The following is a 7,264-nucleotide window of genomic DNA, read 5'->3' as shown; positions in this document are numbered from 1 at the left end:
AACGGAAAAGCACGTTTATAGTAACTTCAAGTGAGTTTATTTCAGCATGGGCCGGATATTTTGAAAAAATGAGGTTGGCATCTCGTCTTCTGCAAAGGGCCTCGTGGGGCTCCAGCTTCGGAAGGTGTCTGTCGTTGTTTTGTTGTGGGTTCTGCGCCTTTGCTGGTCGCTGCTCGCCAGCGCCTCGCCCGTGTTCGTCACGAGTTGGCACTTTAATTGAACCCACTGCACGCTGAAGAGTTTGTGTGCGATCGGACAGCGCCGGGGGCAGGAGACGCCGGGGGTACATCCTTGATGCAGGTCTGTCTGATTCTGTCTAGATTTATTTGTACGGGGGCAAGGGAGGGTCCGCTGCAGGTGGAGGGTCACATTACTGAGCGACCCTTGAGAGACGACTGATCCCTGAGCCTGAGTGGGTCGCTCCACTGTTTGTGTTGGGCGCTTTAAGCTTCACTTACACACCCAGGCCCACTCTGTGGTTTGATTTTTAAAACATATTATCCTGCCCTGGGGTCAGACCTTTAACAGCAAAGCTTAATCGTGCATTCGCATTTGATTCCGGAGCAAATTAAATATACACCCAGCCGCATATATATACATATATATATTCTGCAAATACTGGCACATATTCACACAGCCCATATATTCAGTTTAATTTCAGAGGACCCCGTCATAAGCTTAAGTGCCCCATGTGAGTGGTAGATCGCGTTGAGTCGCAGTACAATCGCAGTATGGGACGGACAAATTCATATTTTGCATCGCGGACCCCGAGGCCTTGTTGCCCGAAGGCTGCGGGTCTGTGGCTTAGAAAAGGCGCTATTTATAATTCCGCTCGGTGTTGACTGCTTTCACTTTAAGGATATATTTTGAGCACACTTGCCGAATAGATTCTTCTACGCCGAAAGGGCCTTATTGGCGTATTTTTTAAACCGTGAAGGTAAGTCTGGTGAAACGGGAATTGGCGGAATTGCTTGTTTGGTTTATTTCAAAATGTGCATTTTTTTTTATTTCGCGTTTCCACCTTACTGATCCGCTTGTTCCAGTTTTCGCTTCTTTTTTCATTCGCGCTGTTTTATTTCCTTGTTGTTTGTTTCTTTGTGCCTTCCGTTCCCGTTGACTGTTTTACTTCATTCTTTTCTCTCCCGCCTCTTAGTTTTCTATGTTCCTTTGTCTATTTCCCATCTATTTTCTTTCATTCTTATTTTTTTCTGGTCTCCTGTTTTCTACGACTTCTTCTCGTGTTTTCTACGACTTCTTCTTCTCGTCTTTTGTTGTTTCCTTCCACTTATCAATTATGTTTTCCTTTGCAGCTTTCTAATTTCTCTGTTTTTTTTCCTTTGATTCCCTTCGGTGTATTTAATTTTGTTTCTTTCTAGTTTGTATTTCATAATTCTTTCTTTGTTTGTTATTTTCCTTCTGATTTATTTTCCCCTTACAATCTTTCTGTCGTTTTTTCCTATATTATTCTTGTCATTTTTTAATTTTTAATATTTGCCTTTCTCCATTCGTGTTTTATTAATTCTTCTTCCCGAGACCATTCCTGTATTTTCGCCTTTGCGTATGATCGCCTTTCCCTTCCCTAGTCTTTGTGTTTAACCGCGGCCTAGCACCGAATGGTCGATGATAGGAAGGGACGCCCACCGTCCTCGAGGCCTGCAGAAGGCTAACCCGGGGCCTGCTGGGCATGCAGGGGGCACAGTTTGAAACTCTGTTCCTCTTGGCGGTGACTGGGCACCAGAAGGACGGTGGGCAGATGTATCCGTCCCTTTCTGGGTATCATTCTGTAAACAATGTGAGGCTTTTTAAAAACTTAAAATAAAGGTATAATTTACTGCACACAATCATTGTATTAATTAAATTAAAAGCAATAAGGCATTTTACACTTCCCTGCCGCCTTGGACGCTATTCTTTAACGTTCTCTGTTTAAATAGCCGACTAGCAATGCTGTTTTGTAAATCTTAAAAATAGTCACCCTTTGTGGCGCTTAGAAACGTCAGAAGTGCGGAATGAAGCGCTATGGGAGAAGCCTTGCTGTGGTTCGTGCAGTTTGGACAGCGTAAGGGTTGTCTCTTTAGTGCAGGGCGGTGGTGTTGCTTGCACGGATGCTCACAGACACACACGGACACCCCACACACACACCACACACACACACACACCGGCAAGGACGGCTGGACGCAGTGCCCTCCTTGTATTTCCACAGTATGCCAATACTCGCCGCCGTGAAGCAACAACCACTCGCCGTAGAAAGAGATGAAATGGCACTTTTGTCAGGGTTGGGGGCGGTGCGGGGGGTCTTTAAAAGACGTCCACGCATGCTTACTTCGATGTGGAAGCACCTGGTGGCTGCAGGTGAAAGTTTGTAGGTGCACATTCATGCAGGTGAGAACACCTCACGTTTCACCTCGAGTCTCTAAAGTGCGGGCCTGGGGAGCGAATGCTTCGATACAATCCCGGCTTCCACTTGTGCCACGCTGTGTGACTGTGTGCACCACACCCTTGGCTGCCCCAATCCCGGAGTGCTGGGACGCAAGATGACAGGGTCCCCTGCTGAATGTTATAAAGGACCCCTCAATCCTCCACATCTCGGAAATATTGATTTTCTGTGGGCCGAATAGCCCCCCTCCCCGAAGTATTGAGGGGCCCCTTGAAGTGCTGTGGGCCAGCAGCCCTGACCCTGCGACCTAAACATGCAGAGGTACCCTCTGAGGGTCACTGGGGCGAGGGTAACCCTCGGACACCCACGGAAGGCCGAGAACTGAGGTACCACCATACGTATTCACACCTCTCACCCAGTGTACCTACCCACACCCAGAGGCAGCAGACAGACACAGGTGGGTCTGCCCAGGATCACACGAGTGGTCAAAGGAAGGAGTCGGGTATGAGCCTGTTTCGTCTCTAAACGTAAGGCACCACAACGCTTTGTTTTGCATATTCGCACCGGCTTGGTGTTTACAACGTAGCACGGTTGTTTCCGTTCCGCCTCGGCCCCCGCACACACCTCACGTACTTCTGGGGGTTTAAGACGGCATCTCACGGTTTTCTCATTCACTAAACGTTGTTCCTTGAATGTTTCTGTTTCCACCGCAGTCCGCCGTCGAGCACTCGCCGTTCACTGGACGCAGAGCGTTACTTTCTACTTGTTTCTTCCTCCCAAGGTCTGTCATGTATCAACTCATTCATCTATAAATCATTCATCCACGAACAGCTCCTTATTCGCCCGATTGGGTGTTTATGTATCTGTTCACGTGCACATCACCTAGGGACGTGGGCGGTCCACTGGGCTCAGATACCCCTAGTAGACGCCCCAGCGGCCGCAGGCTCGAAACCCACCAGACTAGCATTCACAGGTGACACAATCAACACAAAATGTTGTGGTGTAAGTGCGGCCGCCTTTCATCCTTCTGATGCCGACGCGGGAGCTGTGTTCCTACCCTTGGGGGCAGTACCGTGTGCGATGTGACATGTTCTGTACATTGCCTTTGTACATCAGGCGATATCTCCGTGTCAGCTGCCTGTTTTTCCAGGAGCCCCCCCCACCCCCCCCCCCCCAAACCACCCCCACCGCCTCTTTAGGGGGTTCGGAGCCCAAGTACTGAAGTGATTGGTTTGAAAAGTAATGAGGCCAAACACAAACACGCAGTTCTTAAGGGTCCTGCTCGCTATGGTCTCTCCATATATCATGTCACGACAACGCAGCTCGCGATAACGAGGCGGAGCCACCACAGGGGGCCTCAGTTTAGCTCGTTCGTTTCTAGCACTTACCCTGCGGTACTTGGTTCAACTATGTCTATAAAGAATACAGTGCTTTGAAGCGGTTCTGAGGACAATAAACCACTCGCGAAAGGGGAATGAACGGGCGGGGGTGGGGGGCTGTTAACAGGGAGCATAATATTGTTTTGTAAATTGCTAGTTCGGGCAGGCCCTGTGAGAAAAAAAACTATTACAACTGGACTGTCCTTTTATTTATGGTAAAATTGTTTCTAAGCACTTTTCTCAAACTGACGATTAAGAATTTGCTCTGCTAGGTCGACTTCGCATTTTGTCTTCTAAGGTGGGCGTATTAAGGCACAATAAATTGGTTAATGGTATCACCTGTGGTTTGAAGCGATTCGATAGGGCAGACCGCTTTAACAAGCGCTATATAAAGCAAAATGTTATTTAAGAGCGGCAATAGAAAAGAAAGTAATTGGATGAATGGATGAATCGATCAATTAATCAAAGACAGCATGCCTATCCGCTGTAATTTAGGTCTATCACGTCTGGTCGAAAGTAATACCACCAGCAGGAGCGTAGCTTCAGGGGGGAGGGGGAGCTTCGGGTGTTACACCTCCCTAATAAATGTATTTTTTGTGAATAGTTGGGCACAAGTGATTTCAGTCAGTGAGGTGAGGTGTCTGTCGGAGTTCTACAAACACATACAAAAACGCACACAAGATTTCCCCCTCTCTGTTTTGAAAGTCATCAAAATGTTTGTTATTTTATAATATATTGTTTTGTCTCAGGTAGTACCCCTACCAAACCGCATTCGTCTCCCTTTCCACTGCCCCATAAGACCCTCTTATGGGTCCCACTTGTCATATAATGTCAAACGGATAAAAGGGAACCGTTTATTAAACACATGACGGGTATATTATATATATATATATATATATATATATATATATATATATATATATATATATATTAGTGACCAGATTTTGAAAAGAAAAAACTGGGACAGGTCAGACATAAAAGTAGGACTAAAGCCCTTAGTCTCTCTTTTACATCTGTGTGTATTTAAACCAATAAATTACTTTGTCAATCATTTGGGACTCCAGACCTGCATGTGAAGGGAGAGCACACATTTCACTTCTGCCTGCCCGCTTGACCTGACCTTTGTCCCAAAAAACCGGGACATTTATTTAAAATTAACATAGCTTTCACAGGTTGACCTGACCCTTGCCCCAAAAACCGGGACATTTACTTAAAATGAACAAAAGCGGACGTCTGGACACTATATATATATATATATATATATATATATATATATACTCTGATCTGCGGGAGGGATGGGAGACACGTGCGCTCGAATGCTCCGGGGGTAAGCCTCACAGATGTGTGGATTCCTTAAAAAAAAACTAAATTCATTTTAAAATATGAAATATTCTTGCTATGGTCAGGTGGAACCCAAGAAAACTCCAGGCAGGCGCCCAAAGCAGCCCCGATGTATGAAACGCAATATAGTATATGGAGAGACACGATGTCCTGCTCCTGGTGTATGGGACATTTCACAACTATGGCTTTAGAGCTCACACTGCACCTCGCCGCCGCGTGCGTGCTCTCGCGTCCAAGTAGGTTATAGAATGTTAAATGGATGAATGGGGGCCGATCCTAGAAACACATTGTCCGATCCGTGGGAGGACTGGACGTCAAACGTGCGTGCAGTGCACAGGACCTCGCAGTCCTGTGAATTAAACAAAAATACAAAATAAAATAACGTGTTTCTTGCATTAGTGACGTGGTAGCCATGAAACCTCCAGGCTGCTTCTAGGCGGTTCATGGGTTGAGAGAATCTCAAAATTGTTTATTTGGCACAGCGCCTGTCTGAACTGGTAATTTACAAAACAATACGTTTCTTCATCCCATTGCCCGAGTTGTTTATTGTCCTTGGAACCGCTTTAAGGCACAATATTTGGTATAAACATATCTTTATAAAGTGCAAAGTCAGTCCCAGAAACATTCGGAGTAGCGTGCTACTCGACGAAAAAAAGCGCTTCAATGTCAGGGGTAGTAGGCGCTATATAAATACAATTACCAATACAATATACGTGTTCAGCTGATACCCCTTGATCTGGCTCCGCCTCGTTACCGCGAACTGCAGTCGAAAGCCACGCGTCCGCGTTGTCGTGACACGATATGCGCAGAGAGCGTGGGCGAGCATGCCCCCATCCATCGTAATTCAAAAGAAACGACTCATTCATTCATCCACTCATCCATTACGCTTTATTTCAGTCGTGGATTTGATAACAGAAAGCCCATTCGCCGCTTTTATCTTCCATAGGGGCTTAATGGACCTACACCCATCGTGTTCGTATCACGGCGCTACCCACACTAAACCAACAGGTGTGCTCTCAGGTGAACCGGACCCACACATGTTAGCCACGCCATCACCATCTTTAATTTCTGAACAGAAGGATACACGGTTTCCCCAGTTTTTTCACATTTCATAATCCCAGATGCGCAGAACACCCCAAAATCTATGTTACGCGATGTGCCAATAAGTAGACTGGCATTGGGGCGGGTCACGAACATTTTCAAAAGGGCATTACATTTGCACTGTGACTGGTACGACTATTATTTGAAAGCGCCTGGAAACGGTATGACTGCAGGAAGCGCTATGTTAGTGGTAGTACCGCCCTTCTTTTGATTACGGTGTTACTGCTAAGAGGTCACAGCCTTTTAAAGGTGGCCGTGCGGCGGGCAGAGATGTTTCCTTCCACAGACTGGCAGTGTTGGCATACTTGCCTGCACGTGCACAAGCATCCTCACCTATACACGTGCACACGCATCCTCACCTGCAAGCAGCGGGCACAACATCCCCTGCAATTAGGGTGACCAGACGTCCCGGATGTGCCGGGACAGTCCCCGTTTTTCACCGGTTATCTCCCGACTGCCCGGGAACGTATCGGCGCATCACCGGTCCAGATTTCGGCAAATTTGGCTCATGTCCCGGTTTTTAGAAGAGGTCGGCTGAAAACAGTGGAAGGCAATTTTCAGGTGTTCTAAAGCTGTGCAGTTAGCATCTGTTTTAAGTATGCAATTTGATTACCAGATCGGGTGCTGGTTTTAAAAATTGCGTTTTATTTCTTTTCATATTGACTCTTCTGTGTTCCTATATTGGCGAGAGCCGTCATTCCGCGCCGCTAAATTGACATAAAATTGTAGTCCTTCTTCTATTTCTGTGAAATATCCCGGTTTTCGGTTCTCAAGATCTGGTCATCACGTGTCCAATTCCAGCCCATGCGTCATGAGGTACATATGAGGACAGCACCACCTCTCTAAGAAGTGTCCATGTTCATGACATGAAAGGGAGACAGGCCAGAGCTGCCGACCTTGGAGCTGGGGGACCAGGTTGTAGCCTCGGCGTGGGCTCAACATCCTGTGATTCTGGGCACATCACTTCATCCCCCAGCCTACAAATAAACCAACGTGTCCTTGTGTAATGTAACCGGTGCTGGTGTAAAGCGCTCCAATGCCTTCGGGTCGAGTTAGCGCTATATAAAAC

At 46.8% G+C, this 7,264-nt stretch overlaps 1 protein-coding gene across 1 annotated transcript in view; it reads left to right on the top strand.

Moving 5' to 3' along the window:
- The first annotated feature begins 224 nt into the window (after nt 1–224).
- Nucleotides 225–7,264, top strand: part of GATA4 (GATA binding protein 4) — a 125,650-nt gene continuing 118,610 nt past the window's right edge. Inside the window, exon 1 of the mRNA XM_069236156.1 lies at nt 225–300. The gene's annotated coding sequence lies outside the window, so the exon portion shown is untranslated. The remainder of the gene's footprint in view (nt 301–7,264) is intronic.

The sequence above is a fragment of the Pleurodeles waltl genome, chromosome 5 (assembly GCF_031143425.1).
Source record: "Pleurodeles waltl isolate 20211129_DDA chromosome 5, aPleWal1.hap1.20221129, whole genome shotgun sequence".
Taxonomy (NCBI): Eukaryota; Metazoa; Chordata; class Amphibia; order Caudata; family Salamandridae; genus Pleurodeles; species Pleurodeles waltl.
This window is presented reverse-complemented; position numbering and strand designations above follow the sequence as displayed.